Source organism: Natrix helvetica (genome assembly GCF_964273705.1).
Source record: "Natrix helvetica genome assembly, chromosome: 1".
NCBI lineage: Eukaryota > Metazoa > Chordata > Lepidosauria > Squamata > Natricidae > Natrix > Natrix helvetica.
Genome location: NC_138548.1, coordinates 229,441,769 through 229,465,584, shown reverse-complemented (window position 1 = coordinate 229,465,584; position 23,816 = coordinate 229,441,769). Strand labels below are relative to the sequence as shown.

The window sequence follows — 23,816 nt, the reverse complement described above, 5'->3', positions numbered from 1 at the left end:
AGTAAAAACACACACCCTGAGGTAATCAACTTATATAATAATGAAGTAGAAGTAAATAACTAATTGACAGTAGGACCTCTGGTTGTGACCATAATTCATTCCATAACTTCGGTCACAACCCGATTTGGTCGGGACCCGAATCTAATTTTGGAAATTTGGAGCTTACCCCCCCCCCCCAAAAAAAAATTTGCCAGAAGGGGAAATTGGCGGTAAAAAAAATTGTGAATTCTTTGGCTGGAAGCCAATTTGGTCGTGGTCAGAAGCATTTATGACCAGAGGTTCTACTGCAGGGGTGTCCAAACTTGGGAACTTTAAGACTTGTGGACTTCAACTCCCAGAATTCCCCAGCCAGCCATGCTGGCTGGGGAATTCTGGGAGTTGAAGTCCACAAGTCTTAAAGTTCCCAAGTTTGGACATCCCTGTTCTATTGTATTATGGAATGGCTTTGCTTTCTGTGCCATGTGGGACCGACAGGTATATGTGGAACCAATCAGTCATTCTCTTATTATTATTTTTTGCTGTGGAAAGTTATATGAAAATAACTGTGCCTGATTTCTAGAGTGCTACTCCTTGGGTCTGAAAGCCAGAGTTAAAAACCCTTTTCTACTTCTAGACAGAAATAAAAGAGTTTTGTCTTTTCCTCAATCCTGGGTGGACATTGGCTTCTTCACACTAGGTATTCCTTGTTCGTGGCCAGCCTTCTAGCCAGCAAAGGTCAGTTGGTGATGTTTTTGCTCTGAAATGGCCTCTCTTTGGAGATCAAAATCACCCTCTCCCTGCTGGCTTTGAGAAAGTGGCCAAAAACCAAACTATTTTTGACATTTTCTCGTTTTAAAGTATGGCAACATTTTTTATTCTTTTATTTGTTTTACTGTCATTTATATATTGGTGTTTTATGGTGGATGTTTCGTTATGAGTTGTATACTTTATAAGCCATCTAGAGTCTGTGGATTGCGGTGCAGTATAAGTTCAATCAGTCACTTAATCGATCAATTTTATTATTACACCCATGGTATTTTTCTCGGAATTTCAAAATTGCCCAAAATGGGAGGTCTCTTTATTTAGCCAATCCAACATGAAGCAATGCCAGTTCACAGCATTGTCCTGAATGTGAAAAATATTGTCGCCTGAATAATGTGAGACTATTGTATGTTTTGATTTAGGGATGAAGGACATGTTTGCAGTGTGTGCATTTTGCCACTTTTTGAATGCACTCCACCCCAAATTGGAGCAATTTTTGCAAAATAGGATCCACAAAATTTATTAGTGAAATTCTCTCCCTCCCCCTACTTACAAAGCAAGCTCAAATCTTCTTGATGATACTTTGGGCAATATTAGCCAATAATATTTGGGAATACTGTTTAGGGTCTAATGCTGTCATCATCATTTCTTGAACAATCTATGCCAGCCTTTTCCCACCTCCCAAATGTCTTGAACCAAAGGTTTAAGTCTTTCTTCAGCCAATAGGATGTGAGTTTGAGTGTGAGACATTTGAAGGACTTGTTGGAGGCTGATGTAATCCAGAGACAAGTGCAGTCTTTGAATCATTTTGAGTTTCTAGCTAGGCTTTGCTGCAGATTGTTAAAAAAAAAGGATTTTGAGATTCACATTGCCTAGATGACCCCCTTCCCTCCCATCTTTAGGAGTGAGGTGGAGTGCACTCTGCACATGTTGAGAAGCACTTGTGTTTAATAATAAAGGATAATATTTGTAGCTCGGGGTTGATACGAAGGGCCCTTGCTTCTCTCTGAGCTTGCTTGTTTTCTGGCAGACATTTCATTACCCAAACTAGGTGACATCGGTAGCACTGATGATGTTATCTAGTTTGGATAATGAAAAGTCTGCCAGAAAACAAGCAAGCAAGCTCAGAGCGCACCACTAAGGACCACACTTGTGTTCCTCATCAGAAAGAAAACATATTCCAAGCCATAATGCTCCCCTCAGTGCTCTGTGGCAAAAATACTGACTCAAATGATACCTTTCATCAGCTAAGGCCATCCTTGCCTTGCCACAGTACTTTCTTTCTGGTCTTTTCCAGGATGTTAACCAGAGCAGACAAAGAGCATATCCGATGCAGCTAGGGAAGCAGTTGATCGGTTGCTTCAGCTCCAGAGAGTCAGATGAGGCCTGCTAAACGTTGCTCGATTCCCTTAGGCCCCAGCCGGTTGCGGATGATGGGTGTTGTAATCGGGCGCTGGAGCCGGGGAGGAAACCGAGCCAATCTTTCCCTTTCCCTCCAGAATACCTGGAAACTTTTTCTCCCCTCCCTCAAAGCTTCCTGCCGGCCTTGGCTCCTTCCCCCTCCCCGCCTCTCCCCCCAGCTTCTCCCTCGGCCTTCCCACCCCCCACCCCGCGCCGAGACAAGCCGAGCAGAAACGCAAACATTTTGGGCCGCGCGTCTCTGCCATCGATCATCCCCGCGTCCCGGCTCGGGTGAGAGCCTCCCCCCTGCCCGTCCCGAGACAGGTTCCGTGCTTCATTCCCGATTCGGCTCATGCCCACCTGAGCCGCGCGCTGACAAATAGACATTTAAATCAGACAATTAGCTGGCCTCCACCGCTGACATTTTTAATGTATTAATGTGCATCAACAGCTAATACATAGAAAATTCCCCAAATAACAGGGCTTGGGTAAAAGAGGTTGCTTCGCCGCGCGGGAGCTGGCAGTGATATACGACTCCGGTGGGGCGGCGGACCCGCAGTTCGCATTAATTACCAGCCGACTGACAGGCCGACGTGACAGCGCGGAGTAGGCAGGAGCCCCGCTATATTATCTTTAGCCCCCGGGGTGGGCGAGCTGCGCTGGCGAAAGGAAGCCGTTTTACATTGTGCATCTGTTTTAACGCCAAATCCTCCTCGCCCGGGCTCGCCTGCCTAGGCCTGGGAATAGTTGGCAGTCCCTAAACCTTGGACCCTCGGTCCTGGGGGTGGGGTGGGGTGAAAAGAATTAACATTTGTCCCGGGGGTCAAATGCCACGAGGTATTTCTGAGTGGGCCTGTCAGAATGGCAACTGTGGAATCAGTTGTATAATAAATAATAAGTCTTCTTATTATTACACTGGAAGTCTTTAAGAAGATGTTGGATAGCTATTTGTCTGAAACGGTATAGGGTTTCCTGCCTAGGGAGGGGGTTGGACTAGAAGACCTCCAAGGTCCCTTCCAACTCTACTATTGTATTGTATTGTAAGTGCCTATGTGCACCAGCGTGCCTAATGTCCCCATTTATTTGTACCCATTTCCTGTATTCTTATTCATGTTTATTCTTCCTGTTATCTTGTACATGAGCGGCAAACTAAATAAATAAATAAATAAAAACAAAAACTCAGGAAGAGAGAGAGCCAGCCAACGCAAAGGTGTGTAAAACGTGCCCAGGAAACATACAAAGCAACCCATCCCCTCTGTAAAAGTGAGGGAGGAATAAGTGTAGGGATATGATGCATGTTATGGTCAGCGAAAGGAACATGGATGGAAGATGTAGGATGTATGTGCAGAGGTATGTGGGAAAGAAAATGATATCCGGGATATGGGCATATCTGTAAGAATGAAATATATAAAAACGTTATATTTCCCCTCCCAAGACAGTTTCTCTGCTCAAAGACCTAAAATGCAAAAACAAGGAAATAAAAACAAGCAAAAATGGATCGTTAAATCACACTGAATGGCGCTGTGGTGAAGAAAAGTATCAGGTGTGTACAGAATTTATACTTGAAACTCGAGCGTGGATTTTGCATACAAAAGAGGCTAGATGTACATGCACTTAACTGATTTCCACACTGTTATAAATACATGTTGAAGAAATCTTCAGCATTGAATTGGAATATGTGATACTTCCATCTACATATGTGAATATGTGGGCTTGGGAGCAGAGAAGCTGTAAGTACCCGTGAGACCCTGAGTGTTCTTCAGGCCGTACAATCCAAACTAAAATGTATAAATTAAACGATAATTTCATTCATATAATAAAAGTGGAAGTAAATGAGACTACATTTTACTAGATGAGCCTTATCATTCTGGTTAATGTTTGCAAAAGCAAAACTAACAGCTAGAATTAATCTAGGAGTAGCTTACAGAATAAAATGTATTTAGAAATTGAAAGAAATTTATTCTGGAATCATTCTTAGAAAAGAAATAATACTGTGATCTTTCTGGGAAAAAAGACTGGTGGGTGAGAGTACAAGGTGGGCACACCTTATAAAGATCTTTGTGTGTGTATTAAAAAAAAATTGAAATGGTCCATTTCTGATGCTGCTGCTGGTTGCTTCCATTGTTATATGTGTGAGCCTCTAACCATTTTCAGTCCTCCTCTGCCTTGAAAAATTGTCCTTCCCATTGGTTTCTGTCTCTCCCAATTTCAGTCTTCCGGGTTTTTTTTTATCAGTCATGGAAGATGTTTCTCTCTCAACACTACACAACTCAATATTGGAAAGTAGTTTGTTTGGCTAACCGATGTATGCTGTGGGTTGGCAAACATGGATTGCTTCACTCCTGTGATATATTGCACGTTTAGCTGAGGTTTAATAATTGCAGTACTTTGGGGTTTTCTTCTTTTATCTTATAGATGTCACCGATTGCTCCAAACTGCTGGATGAATGCATGGCTCTGCTCCCGTCTCTTCCCCAGAGGAAATGAATGTCAAGAACGGCTCAGAATTGCTACTCTCTGAAACAGAAAAGTATTGAATTTCCTTCTATCCCCTCCGATGTGTTTCTTAGTTCCCAGCAGCAGCAGCAGCCACTGATCTGAAAGAGAGCGTGTACATATGTGAAACAACAGCTCAATAGTATTTAAGCATGGGGACCCAAGGCTGCTGTTTTCACTGAAGCTTTGAAGCACTGTTGTTGTAAGAAATGAAGATTCAATCACAAACCATCCCTTACCGACTCCTAAATATATGACTTGCAAATGGCAACTTTTCATTTGCGCTCATTTGCCGAAATATTGTATGCTGCGGTAGACACTGTCACTTGTGTATCAGCTCTCCCGCATATCCATCATGTAACCCCCTTCTTCTACATTTACTACTAAGATGTGATTTACGTACCATAATAACTGAGTACGGAACAATTAACTTGAGTTTTGGCATCATGCTAAAACAGTGAACCATGGTTAACACATCCCAGTGATTCAGCTCATGGTATGCAAATTGCATTAGGACCAAATGCAATATGGTTCATGGCGAACTGTGGGGGATCATGCCAGGGTTAAGATCTGCGTTCAAATCCTTACTGGGACATGAAAATTACTTACTAGTGACCTTGGATTAGACTCACAGGGAAGGAACATGCATGTCATTGTGAGCTCCCTGGAGGATGGTTGGGAGAGCCACGTAATAAATTAACATTGCCCGTAGTAGCTGTTCTACCACTGTTGTAAATTTTCTAGCAGTCGAGTTGGACAGCTTTGATGCTGACCTCCCAGCACTGCAGGGAAAAGATATCCATCACAGCCTAGGCTGGAGGAAATGTTGAGGGAGTGCGGTGGCTTTCTGTGACGTTGAGAAATCCAAGTAATTGTATCTCTACAGAACTGAGTTTAATTTGGCTGAGATCCTGCTTCATAATATGATTAGCACCATGATTAATTCAGCTCAGAGATCTTGGTTGACATACCAAAGGTCCTGATTTCAAAGATCCAGACGCCACTAAATTGCAGAAATGAAGCAAGACTTTTCTATGCCTATTGGTTATCATTTAGTGGTCCTTTGAATTTTCACAGCCTGGATCGGATAAAAAGTTAGATTATCTACGTTTTAAAAGAAATAAATGTTTCTGTATCTCTTTGCTGCCAGGCAATGGTCATCCTGAGTGGGGTAGCCCAGTTCTGCTACCACTTTTAAAAGTAATCTTAACAGAAAAATCCCAAACTATTTTTTTTTCTTTTGAAATTTTTTATGAATTTTCAGTAAAAGATAACATACGAAAAGGCAAAATAACAGGGGCTAGGGAAAAAAATAGGGGTTAAATAAAAAGCAAAATCAGGAGTGCAAGGAGAAAGAAATAGAACTGAAAAAGACTGTTTAGGATACCACTTATTTATTTACATTTTTAGCCAGTTTTTAGGTCATGTATCCTTCTAACGCACTACAGGTAGTCCTTGACTTGCAACAGTTCATTTAGTGACTGTTCAAAGTTACAATGGCAGTGAAAAAAGTGACTTACGACTGTTTTTCAGTTACGACCTTTGCAGCATCCCCATGATCATGTGGTCAAAATTTGGATGCTTAGCAACTGGCTCATATTTATGATCATTGGTCATGTGATCTCCTTTTGCGACCTTCTATCAAGCAAAGTCAAAGGGGAAACAAGATTCACTTAACAACCAGGTTACTAATTTATCAACTGCATTGATTCACTTAACAATTGTGACAAGAAAGGTCGTAACATGGGGCACAGCTCACTTAAAAATTTGTCTCACTTAACAACAGACATTTTGGGCTCCATTGTGGTGGTAAGTCGAAGACTACCTGTACTTCCTTGAGAAACTGAAATTCACCCTCCTGTGGACTTAAAGTTAAAAGAGTTAGAGGAGCAGGAGAACATTGAGATTTGGTCAGAACTGGCTTTGTCAGAAAGTGTAGAAAATGGTTGTTTTGGTGGGCTGATTTTAGTTCAAGGCAGAGAAAGCTTTTGTATGTTTTTGCATATCAGATACTTAAGTTAAAAATATTCTGATCAGTTTTGGTTCCTTGGCATTTTGACTTGGAACAGTGATGGCAAGCAGTTGTTCTGTGATATTTTTCAGGCATCAAATTTCCTTTGGAAGCCCCTGTTTCAAAAAGAGGCACCTTTTTATCTTTTTCTCTCTCTTTCACCTCTTTATTGACAATGCCTGGTATGACCAGACATAGAAAAGTGAAATCCAGCTATTTCAAATATGTTTAGAATGACCATGTTGACAGACACTTCATTCTGGAGGAATAACAGGAACACAAGTGGAATAATAACAGGTAATAAATACCTCCATAAAATAGCTGTGTCCCAGCATAATCAAATTAAAGAGAACAGGGTATCCGGACATTGGAACATTTTCCCAATAATTATAAAGAAGCTGACTCTGCTTATGAAACTGCCCAGATTAAAAGACAGATATTCTTTCTCTCTCTCTCTCTCTCTCTCTCTCTCTCTCTCTCTCTCTCTCTCTCTCTCTCTCTTCCTTCCTTCTTCCTGTCTGCCTGCCTGCCTGCCTTCCATATTGCCACCCAGCTCACAATTGTGACTCTGAGCAGCTAACAGCCCATAAAAATAAACAATCTGAGATCCATAACATAAGTTCATCCTACAAAAATGACCAGCCTCTATGAATGTTTATGCTATCAGTTGCTCAGTCATAATATCTCTATTTTAGTAATTTTAAGAGCTAAACCCATTTCTCAGGCTTCTTCATCTGAGCACTTAGGAGCATTTCTAGCTTGCTTTAGGAAACAGAACTTGATTCATCTGCAGTTTGGGGATATTATTGGGCTTAATTCTGAGTTTTAGGCAGGAAGAGAAGCATCCTGTCCAGAGGTGGTATTCAGCAGGTTCTGACCAGTTCTGGAGAACCGGTAGCGGAAATTTTGAGTAGTTTGGAGAACCGGTAAATACTACCTCTGACTGGCCCCGCCCCCATCTATTCTCTGCCTCCCAAGTCCCAGCTGATTGGGAGGGAATGGGGATTTTGCTGATTTTACAGTATCGTTCCCCTGCCACGCCCACCAAGCCATGCCATGCTCACCAAGCTACACCCACAGAACCATTAGTAAAAAAATTTGAATCCCACCACTGACCCTGTCCCTCTTAACAATTTTTTTCATCTTCAGTCAAGGAAAAAGCAAAGGGATCCTTGACTATAATACAATCCAACCAATGAAGTCTCTCCTGTGTCTTCAGCTTTGAAGCGAAGCGAAGGTAAAGGATGTTCCTATGTTGGGAAGGGCCAGATACATTTATGCATTGGATGCCTGTTATAAGGCATAATTGGGGGCATTGATCGTCCTGACCATCCGTCAATGCTTCAAGGAATCGATTGGCAAAATTTGCTTACTAATTGAGGCATTTGTCATCTTGACCAAACTTGAGCAGGGAGGGGAGATGGAAAATGAGTAGGATAGAAAGGTAGCGTTTTATGATCATATCACAAGTCTTGGGTTCTCTTTCCTGTTGGCTTACTATGTTATCTCCAGGCCATCCTTCCCCAATAGGTTGCCTTCTACAGTATCTCAGACTATAAGTCCCATTGCCACATCCTGGATAGGCACTGCTCTTTCTAGAGAGAATTGTCGATCAAGGTCTCTGATTAGAGAAGGCTCTCCTATTCAACATATCTCCTTTTCCCACCAGCCCCCACCTCTGCATAGTGGAGGCTGGGATTCCTGTACAGTTGTTTGCTAATCTTCACTCTTGGTTCTTCCAGGCACAGGGTCTCTTTGGGTGGTTCGTCTGGCTGCTAGGATTCATATGGACGTGGACAAACGGGGACTATGGAATAAGAGCCAGGATCTGAGCATGAGAAGCAGTTCTGGCACTCTTCCCTTCCTGTCTTGTTAGCCTTTGCTTAATGGGAGTGTTGACAACTTCAGAGATCAATACAGCTGACCTTTTGCAGGGCTGAGGATCTGATGCATGACAGGTCAGATTTGCCAAGGCCCAGAGCTCCGATCTAGAGAGAAGAAAGCTGTAAGAGTATGTGGGAATGACCTTGGGAAAATGAGACCCGAAATACTGCCTAGGGAATGGTCAGATAAGAGACAGCATAGCCTGCAGCTGGGTAATGGGAGGGGCAAGAGGTGGGAGTTTTATGCTTTCAGACTTGCAAGATTCTGACAATGTAGTTTTACAATAAAGTAGAATTAGCTCATATTGTCGTGTTTCCTGCCTGGTCATCCTAGTAAGGCTGACATCAATCTTACAAGTACAATTTCTGGTTGTATTTGTAGCTAAGGTCCGGTGGAATAAAAACACTAGGGGTATAGAAAATTGGCATTTTTCATTTACAGTGTCCTACCTATCTTAGACTGCAGCGTCTGAGCATTTGGATAGTTCCCAATCACAATTAAAGCCTACTAGAACAAAAGATTGGGATATAGATAACCTAAGTCCAGACTATACCTGACAATGTGCAAAGCATACAATAGGATAGGATTTCCTTTGTTTGCTCAGAGGTTATTCAAAAACACAAGAAATGGTAGCATTCCCTTTTTCAATAGACAGGCTAGGACAGGGGTGTCCAACCTCGGTCGCTTTAAGACTTGTAGACTTCAACTCCCAACTTTCTTCAGCAAGCAAAGGTTAGGCAACCCTAGTCTAGGATAAGATGAGGCAAAAGGCTGTCACAATAAGATAAATTACTCCAGTATTTTCATCTGCAGGCACTCAACATTCCTCAGGTCCTTGCAAACCTACAGGGTTAACTCTCTGAAATATTGGATTTTTTTTTTTTTTTTTGATGTACCAATCTGTATTTTTCTTACACTTCGGGAAGCCAAAGATTCACTCCCTAATTTTTAAGTACACATTAGTGTATTTTTCAGTACCTGGTTTTCATTTCCCAGTTAGCTTGGAGTTATCTGACTCCATCAAAGGTGGGTTTTGAGTTCTGTCAGCACTTCCTTCTTTCAGGTTGGTCCATTCCATCTTCCCCACTATACCCACTAGCTGAATTATGATATGCTCATTGAACTTCACCAGATACTTTAAATTGTTTTGCTGATCTCCATCACTTTAGTTATATTTTCCCTGAAAGATAGTTGGTATTGCCACAAATCATGAACCTAGTATGAGATAGATTGAATGAAAGGAAAAGCTTTGCCTATTTGAGCATAGGCATTTTGCAATAGGTTTGTAAAAGTCCTCAGAATAGGCATTTATCACACTAGGTTCTAGCCGGGACTAGAAATTGTGGGTGACCAACTTAGGTAAACATTCCTTCAAACAAATCCTCTTTTGCCTTCTTTAGCTAACACTATAACTTCTCAAGGATTAAACATTTATCAGGTCTACTCTTCCCCTCGCCTGCTTATATATTCTTCATCTGAAGTCTTAAAAAGTTGAAGATGTATGTTCCAGGTGTCTTTGACATACTTTTCATTCATCCTAGTGTCCTTTATGACATTCTAAATAATAAAGGATTTATTTTCCTCAGAATATAAAGATGGATAGTGATAGGAAGAGGACCTTAAAAGAAATGGAGTGACCCAGTGGTTGGAAGAAGCAGACGTTTGAAGCAACTTGAATCCAAAAGGACGAAGAATTCACAAACTCAGCAGAGATAGAGACAGGCTGAACAAATCCAGAATATCCAAGGTTTGGCAGCCGATGAAATCAGCGTTTTAGAGAATTGAGAATGCTACACCGATGCGTTATTGAACTCACTCAGATTTTATGTATAAGAAATCCAGGCTATGAAACAAAACTCCCTGACTCAGCTCATTTGCTAAACATCCAGAGTTATGGACTAACTGCAGGCTGAGCCTTTAAAACGTTAACAAATTGCTCTTTTGTGTTTTAGCCTCACACCGGTACCCTTTCAACACCCTGAATAATCAAGAGTGTGTAGCTGAAAAATTCTGGTCTCTCTCCTCTACAAATAAAGTGCTGTGCCAGCATCTGTTAATGATAAAGTAAGAAATAATTTATTCAAAATATAATGGCTATGAAAAGTACTTACTTGTGCAAACAAAAGCAACTTGGAGTCTCCCGTCTGTGTGGGATACTTTGTGCTACCGATGAATGGATGGTGCAGAAAGAAGCCAGCACACAGGCTAAGAGTTCCTTAAGTGAAATGCTATGTGGGGCACTGCAAAGGTGATGTTCCTGTGTATTCTGTCTCTCGTACAAATTAACCTCAACAAGCTAAATTCTTAATCATAGTAATTAAAAATAAGCTGGCATGCAAAGTGACAATAAACAGTAGGTCAAGCTTAGGTCAAAAGTCTGAAAACTATAGTATGTGAGAAGTGATTCTTTAGTTGCTTAAATCAAAGAAAGAAACCACGGGGCTCAGCAAGTGTTGATGGAGGTGGTTGGCAGAAATAAAAGGAAGCGTTTTTGTTCCTAGCCTCCAAATGATTGATGTGCCCCCTTGTTTTGATGCCAAGTCCTTAATCAGTAGACTTTGTTGATCTTTATTAAATTGCAGTCGAGTAAGATTTCATTCCTATAATTCTACATTATGTGCTTAGAGTTAGAGCGATCCTGATTGTAACCAAACTCCAAGCATTTTTTTCTCTGTAGTAAATAATATTTCCCTGGCCATTTCTATAGAGCTAAAAAGTAAGAGGTCTAAACCTGTTCCTGGTTAATGTATATATTCCTCCCCATATTGGGACTGAGCTCATAGATCCAAATTTGCCTTGATTTTAGCCAGAGACGTCAATGCAGGCAGTCCTGATGATTTTTAGTCCTATAAGACAGATCTGCTTCCACAAGAAGACTAGAATTATATTTTCCCACCTCCTTTGGGCCCACACACATGCTCTGCATCTGGTATTACCTTAACACTTTCTGGATGGTTTCTCCAAGGTCATCTCCATGGTTCCATGCAATGATGAATCCTTTCCTTTCCCACTTTAATACAATTTTTTTTTTTAACTCAGACAGGCTATTTCAATCTGGCCCTCAGCGTTCTGAAGACAAATGCATCATTTCGGGAGGCTGCAAGTTAATTCTTTTGTCTATTAAACATGGCTTACAATCTTTAAAGGGCTTAGCCCAGTGACGGCGAACTTTTTCGCACCAAGTGCCCAAACTGGAATGTTGTGTGCAGGCATGCGCACGGGCCAGAGTGCCAGCCAGCTGGTCTTCGGGTTTCTGGCGCTCCGGTGCACACAAAGATGAGATGGCAGGCGGCAGCGCGCATGTATGCCAGAAATCAGAAGAGCAGCGGGCGACGGTGCACGCGCCCACAGAGAGGGCTCTGCATATGTGTCTGGTTTGCCAATTGGACATTGGCAGATAGGACCTCACTCCAGAGGGTCGACGTCATTGCCCAGAGGATCATTGGTTGCCCTCTCCTTTCTTTCGAAGAGCTTTATAAGAGCTCCTGCTGCCTTAAGAAAGTTCAAAACATTCTCAAAGATCCATCTCATCCTGAGCACTCTTTTTTTTTTTTGAACTATTACCCTCTGGCAGACGGTACAGGACAATAAAAACAAGGACAAGCAGGCTAAAAAACAGCTTCTATCCCAGGGAAATAACCATATTGAATTTTACGGCATAGTGCAATATCGGGTTTTCAATTTCAATTATATAGAATGTAAAGGATGTATGGGTGTGTTTTTATTTTTACAAATTGTAACATACACTGAACGCGGCATTTAATTTCGTTGTGCCATGTGCAATGACAAAAAAGTAAACTAACTAACTCTGTGTGCCACCTCTGGCCCACGTGCCATAGGTTCGCCCTTGTGGGTTTAGCCTCTCAAGATTGGAAGGAGAATGCGCCTTCTGAGGCCAAAAGAGCATTCCTATCTTTGGTTATATAATTGATACCTAACACACTTCTTCTGGCAGTTATGATCTTGAAATAGTTTTCCATTCTGACTGTGATCCCTTTCTACCATCTGGGGCCTTTGATCTTGCAATGATTTGATTCAGCAAAATGTTCTCGGCTTAAGACCACAATTGAGCCCCAAATGTTCATTTCTAAGCAAGACAGTTGTTAAGTGAATTTTGCCCCATTTCACGTTTCTTGCAACAGTTGTTAAGTGAATCACTGCAGTTGCTAAGATAGTAACATGGTTGTTAAGTGAATCCGGCTTCCCCGTTGACTTTGCTTGTCAGAAATTGCAAAAGGGGATCACATGACACTGCAACCACCATAATAAATACATGCCGGTTTCCAAGTGCCCAAATTTTGATCATGTGACCACGGGGGGTGGGGTGGGGTGCTACAATGGTTATTACTCTGAAACACAGTCATTTTTTTCAGTGCCGTTGTCACTTCGAACATCACTAAACAAATGGTTGTAAGTCAAACACTACCTGTGCATAATTCCCAAGTCAAGTGGTCTAATGTAATTCCTGTAGTAGTTTTTAATCTTATCTGAGCTCCTCTATTAATTTACTTAAGCCCATCCAGCTGCTAAAATGCATTCACAAAGCATTGAATGCCTCTCACCAATTGCAGAAGCATATGCAAGATCAAGCTACTGCCATCCACATTTGGCTAAAGAAATTGCAACGACCCCTGCAGTATTTATTAACTTACTAACTTACTTATTAATTGATATTTCTATGTGTCAGGTTACTCTCTAACACAGCTAACAGGATAGAAACAGAAATTGGCATGTCTTCTACAACAGTAGTAACTTCTAAGAAAAACCTGCACATCCCTCCCAGAGAGGCCCACATTCTATCTTAGATTTTTAAATCTGGTTTTAAAAGGAGGTCGTATTTAAAGGATAGCAGCATTAGGGCCATTTGTATCTGAAGGAGCCTCTAGATCCGTGATGGCGAACCTATTGCTCGCGTGCCACAGGTGGCAGGCGGAGCCATCTCCGCAGGCACGTGAGCCGTCGCCCAGGTCTGTTCCACTCTGCATGCGCGCGTACCTCCTGCCTGATTTTGGGGTCTCTACTGGGAGGCCTGCTAGCACCAAAACGGGTCATGAGCACATGAGTGGTGGAGTGCAAGAAAGGTCGCAGAGCATGCACGGTGAGGGGGAGCGCAAGAAAGGTCTCACGCGCACACACCCCATGTATGTGCATGCAACCCTTCTTGCGCCCCCCACCCCGTGCATGTGTGTACAACTCTCCTTGTGCTCCCCCGCCCCGTGCATGCGTTTGCAACTCTTGCGCTCACCAGCCCGTGCATGCGAGTGCGACCGTTGCGCTCCCCTGCCCCTTGCATGTGCGTGCGACCCTTCTTGCGCTCACCAACCCTTCTTGCGCTCCTCATCCCTTGCATGCGCGTGCGACCCTTGCGCTCTCCCACCCCGTGTATGTGCTTGCAACTGCTCTTGCGCTCCTCCACCCATGCATGGGCGTGCAACCCTCCTTGCGTTCCCCCACCACGTGCATGCACGTGCATGTACATGCAACCCTCCTTGCGCTCCCCGCCCCGCACATTGCGCTCCTCGGCACCCTGCATGCACGTGCAACCCTTCTTGCGCTCCCTCACCCCGTGCATGCGCGTGCGACCCTTCTTGCACTCCCCATCCCTTGCATGGGCGTGCAACCCTCCTTGCGTTCCCCCACCACGTGCATGCACGTGCATGCACATGCAACCCTCCTTGTGCTCCCCGCCCCGCACATGTATGTACATGCGTGTGCAACCCTTATTGCGCTCCCCGCACCCTGCATGCACGTGCAACCCTTATTGCGCTCCCTCACCCCGTGCATACGCGTGAGACCTTTCTTGTGCCCACCCGCCCTGTGCATGTACGTGCAACCCTTCTTGCGCTCCCCCACCCCTTGCATGCTCGTGCAACTCTTCTTGCGCTCCCTCGCCCCTTGCATGCACGTGCGACCCTTCTTGCACTCCCCATCCCTTTCATGCGCATGCAACCTTTTTGCGCTCCCCTGTCCCATGCATGCGCGTGCGACCCTTCTTGCACTCCCCATCCCTTGCATGCGCGTGTGACCCTTCTTGCACTCCCCGCTCCTTGTGTATGCTTATGGCACTGCTATTCTCTGTTTAACTCAACCTGGGCTTCATTGCAGCCTCTGGGCATTAACTGAATAATGTCTTACTGAGAGACAGGGTAAATAAATGAAGTAGGCAAAGGCATTTAGCCATTTACTTTGAGTCCTCTTCTTCTTGGCTGTATCATATTTGTGAAGCCACAGTCCAGGCTCAAAAGGCAACTAAAACAATGATCAAATTTGTTAGTTGCAGTGGGAATACTTCAGTTTCTGCTACTATCCATCTTGCTTCTGGTTGTACTATGACTCACATACAGTTATTATAGCAATTCACGGTTTACTCAAGGTTAAGATATTAGAACAATCAAAGCATGTGAACCCAACAGCCTCATACATTTGCCTGAAAGATTAGCTTTTAAATAAGGGTGCACAGAAGAATAGCACCAAATCAGTCCAAGGTTCCAAGAGTTGGGTCCTGATTGTCAGGCAGTCTAGGGGTCAAAGGTTCAAGATTGTTTTTACACAAACAGGATTCATAGGAATGCCCCATAAGAGCTAGAGGTCAGACATTGTTTCCAACAAAAAGAATATGGCACAGGGCTGCCTTTTAAATCAGGCTGCAGCCAACTGTCACAAATCAAGGAATTTATCCCCTTGCCTGGCAAGGAGCCTTATAGAATGTTTCTGCTCTCCTCTCTATCCACTAGAGCAGGAGTCAGCAACCTTAAGCACACAAAGAGCCACAAAAGTCCGAACCGAAAGCCCCCCATTCAATTCTGGGGCTGACCAGAAGTCCAGTTCCCCCACCATAGAGTCTCTTCCTACTGCGGCATCAGTTTTCCTCTACCTGTCCTAAACAAAAGCACTATTAATCGTGGAGCTGACCGGAAAACCTTCCCCTTGCCATAGAGTGTCCTCCTGGAAGCTCCTCTCAAAATTGTAGCAGCAACAGGGAGCTGCAGCAGAGGGATGAAAGAGCCACATACGGCTCCAGAGCTGCTGGTTGCCAACCCCTGCCCTTTGCCATGCCATAGAGTCTCCTCCTGGTGCGCTGTGCTCCCCCACCCCAAATCAGAAGCTCCTCTCAAAATTGTGGTGGCGACAGGGAGCCGCAACAGAGAGATGAAAGAGCCACATGCGGCTCCAGAGCCGCGGGTTGCTGGTCCTTGCACTAGAGGGAAGGCCTTACCTCATCCTTATCTGACTGCCCCAGCTGTCCATTAGATGCCTGTTTTTGATCAGCCTCATGTGGTTCTGGGCAGAGTGACTCCCGAGACTGATATTCCGCAGGTTCATCTTCTTCAGATTCAAAATTTGAATCCTGAGCTTGGACCATGACCTTATCAAAACATCATACTTGGGACTGAAGTTATCTGCTTCTCTTTCACATGTTTTTCAAAGAAAATCTGCAGAATTTTTTGTTATTTATTAAATTTCTACACTACTCCTCTCATTTAAGTGACTCTGGCTGGTTCATTTAGTATGCAGCATGTAGTAAGGTCAATCATTATTGCCTTTAGGTTTGAGGCTTGATCTTTAATAAATAAATAAATGTAATAAACAAATCAACAAAACAATCAGTAAAGAAAGTAAAACTAGATTATTGAATTATAAGATATCAATTTATCCCATGGGAAGGGGGTGTTAAATGGAGAAGCGCCCACCAACTGGATGAATTCAAACATAATTGATCTACGGTACTATTATTATTATTATTATTATTATTATTATTATTATTATTATTATTATTATTATTATTTATTAGCGCTTATAGACCGCCCCCTCTCCCGAAAGGGACTCGGGGCAGTGTACAGTCCGTATCGAAATACAACAAATTAAAACATAATAAATAAATACATAAATACGTATATGAGAGGAGGATAAAAATATGCCAAACTGTACAGCTAAATAAATAAATCAGAATATACAAATATACTTTTGACTTTTGACTTGAAAGATGCTCAAATTGTCATTGGAGTGTTTTGGAGTGTTTTTTTTTTAAAATGTGTGACCGAAACATTCATATGAATCTATACACATCCCAAATAAAACGATAATTTAATAGCTAAGTATACTTGAAAAATTATTTGGAAGAAGTAGTTTAGAAGTTTAATCTTGGGAGGCGGGGCTGTCGTCACTACATCACAACACGCAATCTTGGAGCTCCAGGATTGCTGTTGATATCTCTGTTGCTGGACGGTCCTTTTGGACCTAAACCGTTCCGAAGAGATGGTGATAGAGAAGAGCATGCCCTGCTGATCTCAGGGACATTGCAAAGTCCCTGATCGATCCAGGAGAAAGCTCTTTTTGCCGGCTATAAGAGAAGCAGCCATTTTTAAGTGCACAATGTTGGGACAGACCCTTGAACGGAATGTTGAGCAGAAGAGAGTGTGTCGGAATTGGTGAGATAAAAATTACTTTTAGAGAACACCCAAAAAGATTTAGAGTAAAGTTAAAATTGAAGACAGAAGATAGCAAGCGGCTATAATAAATTTGAAGGAACTTTAGAACATATGCTCTGAAACTGTCTACAGGTTGTTTCTTTTGGGGCAGCAGCAGGTCCTTGGGAAAAAGTGACAGCTGAAAAGTATCTACGTAATGCTGAATTTCGGTATATTCCAAACATTTGTGCTTCGGACTTCATCCGTTTCTGACAGTTGCAGAAAAGGTGATTGTGTGTGCTTGGAAGGATGTGCACCGTGCTCTGAACTCTAAAGGTTGGCTTAATGAAACCTATCAATGCTCAGCCTTTGAACTGGCTCTTTATTGGCAGAGGGGCCAGATCGGATGATACAATTTCAAATGGTCTCAATTTAATGTGTTGTTTATACAATTGCTACTTCAGTGGTTCATACGGTTATTTTTTTTTCCATTGGCAAAATCTCTATTGGGATATTCTATGGCATTATTATAGGGAGTTTTGTTTCGTTTTTTCCCCTTCTTTTTTTCTTTTTGCATTATTTAGTGTTTTTTAAAGCATGTCATTGTTTTAAAGACATAGCTTAGAATGAAAAAGATTCATTTCTCCTTGTTGTTGCCTATATTGTTTATGAAGCTCAAGAAAAATTATGCTTAAAAATGGTTTCCTTCGGGTTGGTGATACAAAGAAAGGGGACAGGCGGGCAGAAAAACCTGGCCATTTTGCTTGATGTGGCAGGAGCAGTGATGCAATTCAGCCGGTTCTATCTGGTTCAGGCGAACCGGTAGCAGTGGCGTGGGAGGCGGCCCACCCACCCAGACATCATCATATCCCATTTTTGACGCTCTGCACATGCGTGGAAGGTCCTGTGCATGCACAGAGGTGGCACATGTACTCATATTTGTGAACCGGCAGCAGAGTTAAGTTGATTTCACTCCTGGGCAGGAGGCAGAATAGAGGCTATGGAGGTAGGATAGGGATTGGCTGTGGAGGCAGCAAGCTTTATGCCAGTTTCTTTTCTGCCACTTTAAGGATGGTAAGCAGGGGTGGGTCCCTACAGGTACGGTATGGTTCGGCCGAATAGGTAGTAACTTCAGCGGACACGTGACCTTACTAGTTCTATCGCCGGCACCATAGGCACCACCATCTTTTTTTTTTTTGCTTCGGCACATGCGTAGAAGCATTTTTTTCACTACTGCCTGTCCCTGAGCGATCCGGCAGTAAAAAAATCTGGAACCCACCTCTGATGGTAAGGTTTGTGTGTTCAGCTGGAGAGGGCCATCTTGACCTCACTGCTATCTTCAGAGCTGTCTTCTTGAGAGTCACATCATTTCCCCTCTTTCTTGCCTGGGGGATACCTGTCTTCTGCCAGCACCCAAATGCCAGCCCCTTTGCTTCTATGACAATTTTCATTCAAATACATGTGATTAAGGACATAAATAGTCTTATCTACTAGAGGGGAAAGAGGTTTTGGGAAGGGCTGTTAACTCCTTGTTGCGCTGGACATCAGTAACCTTTGCACATAGCACTATTAAGTCTGATTCCATCAACTGGAACAGGTGAAACCCCAGAAACAGCTGGATTTAGTAAGTGGGAATGAGAACTGGAGAGAGACTCTCCAGTCTATCTTTAGAATGATATATGCTGTCCATGGAGCATTTTAAGCTCTTGGACAGGGAAATGCAGAAGTTATCTTATGTATCTTATTCTATTCATGCTCTAGATCAGGGCTGTCAAACTGGCGGCTTATGGGCTGGATACATCACATTCAGGCTATGCCCACCCCAGCTCCACGAAGAAGAAAAACGTTGCGATACGTCATGTGATGGCAATGTGATGCGGTGAGTTTGACACCCATGTTCTAGCTGATATACACAATATCTCTATCCACTCGACATTTACAGTATGCTATATATAGACCATACCTGCCTATATTTAATTACTTTTTGCTTATTTTTGCCTGTATGTATGTATGTATGTATGTATGTATGTATGTATGTATGTATGTATGTTGTGTTTGTGCTGATAAATAAATAAAGGGAGACTAGAATAGATCTATTTCAAACTATTTAGCTCTCATCAGCTAGCCATACTCTTACTGGGATTTGAACCTGGGCTGTATTACATATTAGGCAGATGTATTAGCCACTAAGCCACAGGCTCTCCTCCTTTATCAGCTAAGCCAGGGATGATCTCTTGGAGTGAGCCAAAAGACAGAAAAGGGAAGCAATGTGTTCCCTCCCATATTTGGGCATACCAGGGGTTGTGACACAATACATGCTTATTTCCCTGGCTTAGCTGATAAAGGAGGAGAGCCTGTGGCTTAGTGGCTAATACATCTGCCTAATATATAATACAGCCCAGGTTCAAATCCCAGTAAGGGTATGGCTAGCTGATGAGAGCTAAATAGCTTGAAATAGATCTATACTAGTCTCCCTTTATTTATTTATCACAAATACAACACACAAATACAACACAAATATAACAAAGGCAACATTAAAAATATGGTTTTCTGCCTGGATGGTCTCCTGGAGTGAGCTGAAAGACAGAAAAGGGAAGCAGTGTGTTCCCTCCCATATTTGGGCATATAATATTCAGCCTTCTAAGTGTACCGCATGAACAAATGTGGACAAACATTGGTTTGTCTTTTATGGTTTGTCTTTATATATTGCCTTTTCATGAATGTTTAATTGGCACAAAACTACAATTTTATTTCATTTATTTAAAGATTTGTATGACTGCCCAACTCGCAAAAAATGTGACTCTGGGCAGCGAGCAAACCATAAAACAAACCATAATGTCCAACAGAAAAATCCCCAGCAACAAATCACACAATTGGGGCATAACCTCATCTACGTGAACCGCTAGGATGAATCCACCTAACCTCGTGGCCCCAACACCTGGGGGAACATCCAAGTCTTCAAAGCCTTCTTGAAGGCTAACAGGGTCAGCGCCAGTCAAATCTCTTGTTCTCAACTGTGAGAATGAATAGACTGTAAGGCTCTATATCGTTGCATGTTTATATGCTGCATGTTAATATTTAGAGATCTGGATGTATTTGCAGTCCTTTGGCTGTGTTTTAAGAATAAAGGGCAGGGAGTGTGCTTTTAATAATAATATTTAGGCATAAGGCACACAATTAAAGCTTTATTGCTAAAAACAGGCTCATTACAGGATATATATCCCATTGAGTAACCTTGCAGGAGCTCGCAGCATAAAATAAAGTTTAGCTTCTTTAAATATAAAGGACAAAGGCAACCTTTCAAGCAACACTTCCTCAAGTCCTCCCCACTCCAAACCAGACTGACAGCTGGATCACCTGCCTGGGTACCTGTCAGGTATCTGTCTCTTGGTTGTGGAAAGGCAGCATCGTATTCCATGACAACGCACAAACGGGGAGCTGGAAGGAAAGGTTCCCATCTGCCCCAGTGGAGTGTCTCTATTGAAATGAGAGGCTGAGATGGAAGCACACTAAGCCAAGCATCCTTATCTAATTGCTTTAAGAGGGCAAGGGGTGCCTGGGCTCGCCTTACTCAGATGACAAGAAGATAGGCAGGAGTTGAGCATGAAGTGAGGCCGGTGATCAGATAATTCGAGGCATCAAAATGTGGGGTTCATTCTGAGCAAGGCGGAGCCCCACCAAGTTGGGGCTGCCTGCCCTTCGCAAATGTTGACGTCTCGTCATCCTCTCTCTCCTAATCCAGCCCCCAGCAGAAAAAGGCAAATCTGACAGTTTAAAGCCAGATCTTTTACAGAATCGATCAGAGTTGGAAGAGAAACCCCCCTCCTTCCTTCAACAATTGATCTTATCAAACTAGCAGGGCAGGAAATCTTTAGTGGATGTAAAAAAAAAAACCCACTGCATTGGGGTGTGACTTCATATGTGTTTGTGTTTTCAAAATCACTGGTTGGGATGGGGGGGGGAGAGAGCGGGCAGCAGCGGCCCATCAGTATCTGTGACTTGGTCTCTCTGAGGCTGGAGAAATGAAATTGAGCAATGCCGAACATTAGCATTGCGACCCTTTAGAAAAGCTTTGAGCTGCAAACCAAGAGCCAGGCCGGGTATCGCAGTGCTCTATTCCCCTCCTCTCCTCTCTCTGAGCGAAAGCCTGATTTTTGAAGAGCTTTCATAGACTGTCTGCGCTTGGCTGGGTTCCACCCTTGGCTGCTTCCACAGGATCCCCCATGGGACAGTGCGGTTTGAAGCCAACTAAGGATTTGCGCTTTGTGCCGGACTGTTCTTGCTTCGAGGTCCCCCCTGGGACTTCCTGTCTGGAAAGAGACAAGTAGGAGTTGGAGCAGAGAAGCTCCAAAGCTAGGCAATAGTTGCGGGGATGGTGGCGGGTTGGAGAGGTGGGGAAGACAGGAAGACTCCACACCTCTATAGATGCTGTTCTGGTTTCTTATAACCCCTTAATCCTTTTATTATGGATATGTTTTCTTTGGATTTCTGATTATAGTCTTGTGATGAAAACCACCTTTCATTTAGGCTAAAAGAGCAGAGTTTTGGCTCGCTTTAAGTGAAGATTTTGTGGAGTGGGCTTTTGACACAATAGACCTCATTTTGTGAGTTATGTTAAGCAGTTAACTAAATGGCTAGGTGAGGAAATTTTGCCTAAGCTCACAAAAACGTTGCATGATTTTACAGCCAAAGTAAACCCTGGAGAGACACATTTAAGTTCATTTAAGAGTCCCAGAATATCTTGTGGTTCTACTACCCCATATAAATGTCTGTACTGAAGTATCTTCTGAGTTAAGTTCAGCAAGTAGCAACCACCTTATCTTGGCTCATGTTGAAAACAGCTAAGTAGGGGCAGATGGTTACTATTTGAAAGGGAGAGCACCAAGATACCTCAAGACTATAGACTGGAAAGTAACAAAATATGGCAAAAATATGGCAGCTTGCTTCCATACTGCTGCCAAAAACCTACATTACGCTATCCATGGACTCGCAAGTGTCAGGCCTGCAGTTATATTCCTTTTTAGGATCTTTGACCTGCCACACTCTCTATTATTTCATTATGCTGTTTCATTAGTGTAGTAATTGGGAGGAGGAATAGAAAGGAGTAGAATTGTGGAATGTGTTGTTGTCATTCTTTTCTAGAAGCCCAAGGTCATCTTTTGTCTCCGCACCTCTGCACCTGACCGGAAGTAGCTGGGTGGAGATGCCAGCGTGGCTGAAGAAGATTGGACCATGTGATGGATTTATGGGCCTGGGGATAATATCATGAACTTTCAACTGGGTGGAATCCCAGGAAGCTTTTAGATTTGGGATTCCACAGTTTGTTGCCAACATGTCTGTTTTATTAAATTGGAACTTTAAGGATAGCTCTGCCTTGGACTCTGATTTAATTCTGCATGATATTTGGAACACTGACAGCCAGTTTCTGTTTCTGATTCAAGGAAGACTTGATTTTTTAAAAACTTTGGAGCCATTTAGTGCTTTCTTCGTGTGGCAGGGTGGTATTCTTCTGGCTGCCTAAGTGTGACTAATATGAAGGATGATGGGAAGACAACAAGTTTCCCATCTCTCATGAGGGCAATTGAACGGATGTTCTGTTCTCCAGGGGACGTGGCATCGAGCAGTTAAGATGCTGGGCTTGCTAACCAGAATTTTGGCAGTTTGAGACCCAAGTACCATATGATGGAGAGAGCTCCCATTCCTGCCCCAGCTCCTGCCAACCTAGCAGTTCAAGAGCATGCAAGTAAATAAATAGGTACCACTTTAGTGGGAAGATAACAATATTCCACGTGCCTTCAGCATAGAGTCTTGATGGCCACGTGACTACAGAATCATCTTTAGATCATGCTGACACCCTCGGCTAAGAAACAGAGATAAGCACCCAGCCCCTAGAGTTAGACAGGGGAAACGTACCTTTTTAAAATCATTTATCCTAAATTGTTCTACAGAAGTTCTAAATCATTAAGAACTTAGTAGCTTTAGTCCTTTCTATCCTGCAGCCAGACAGCATGTGGAAGTATGATGTCTTTTTCATTATCAAATACTATACTATCACATCAAGTGTTTAAAAATGGACAGCTTGACTGGAGCTGTGGCTAAGAGCTATATTACTGCAACCTATTGTTACGAGAAATAATTCCCCCTTTGTTCCGTGGGATTTACTCACTAACAAAGGTTTATAAAATTCTGGCTGTTCAAAGAGAGCATTGATATTTTTAGGCTGGCTTGTGGGCATAGCTTATGGCTAATTGCTGGGTGGTGATCCCCCCCCTTTCAAACATATGAGTTAGATAATCACCCCAAATGTACTGTTTCTTATAGTTCCGTCTTCCAGAAGCTTGTAAATGGAGAACTTTACAACAAAAAGGACAGGACTGATCTTAGCATTCCCTTACACATTAGTCTTTAAAATTGCATTCAAAAAAATGAGTCCTTGATTCTTCGCCTTAACGGAAAGCAGGATTACCGCACAATGTTTGTCAATACAACATATAATTGCACTATTTCATGCCATTCCAGCTACCTTTTCAAGCCTCGTCTTTAATCTTTGGCCTATTCTTCCTTTCCCGAGTTATGGACAGAATTCAGATAGCCTGCTTTATTGCCCTCTTCTGAAACTTCACATCCCTGATGAGGGAGTTTTCAATGCATGAAGAGGCCAGGCCTGGATACGGCCTGGAGGTCTCAAATCCAGGTGACCTGTAAACAGATGATGACCACAAACATCTGAGTCAATCACCAGAGGAGCCCCTGCTAATCACGGAGGCTGATGTGGAGCCATGCCGCTTCCCCCTTCTCTTGTGGGGATACAATGGCAACAAGAGGCACCACTTTTTCATTAAAATTCATCAGCCTGTTAAATATTTAGCACTCTTC

At 42.9% G+C, this 23,816-nt stretch overlaps 1 long non-coding RNA gene across 1 annotated transcript in view; it reads left to right on the top strand.

Moving 5' to 3' along the window:
* The first annotated feature begins 306 nt into the window (after positions 1 to 306).
* The window catches only part of LOC309382097, a 104,773-nt gene continuing 81,263 nt past the window's right edge, over positions 307 to 23,816 (top strand). The window contains exon 1 of the long non-coding RNA XR_014173630.1: positions 307 to 377. This is a non-coding gene — a long non-coding RNA (uncharacterized lncRNA). The remainder of the gene's footprint in view (positions 378 to 23,816) is intronic.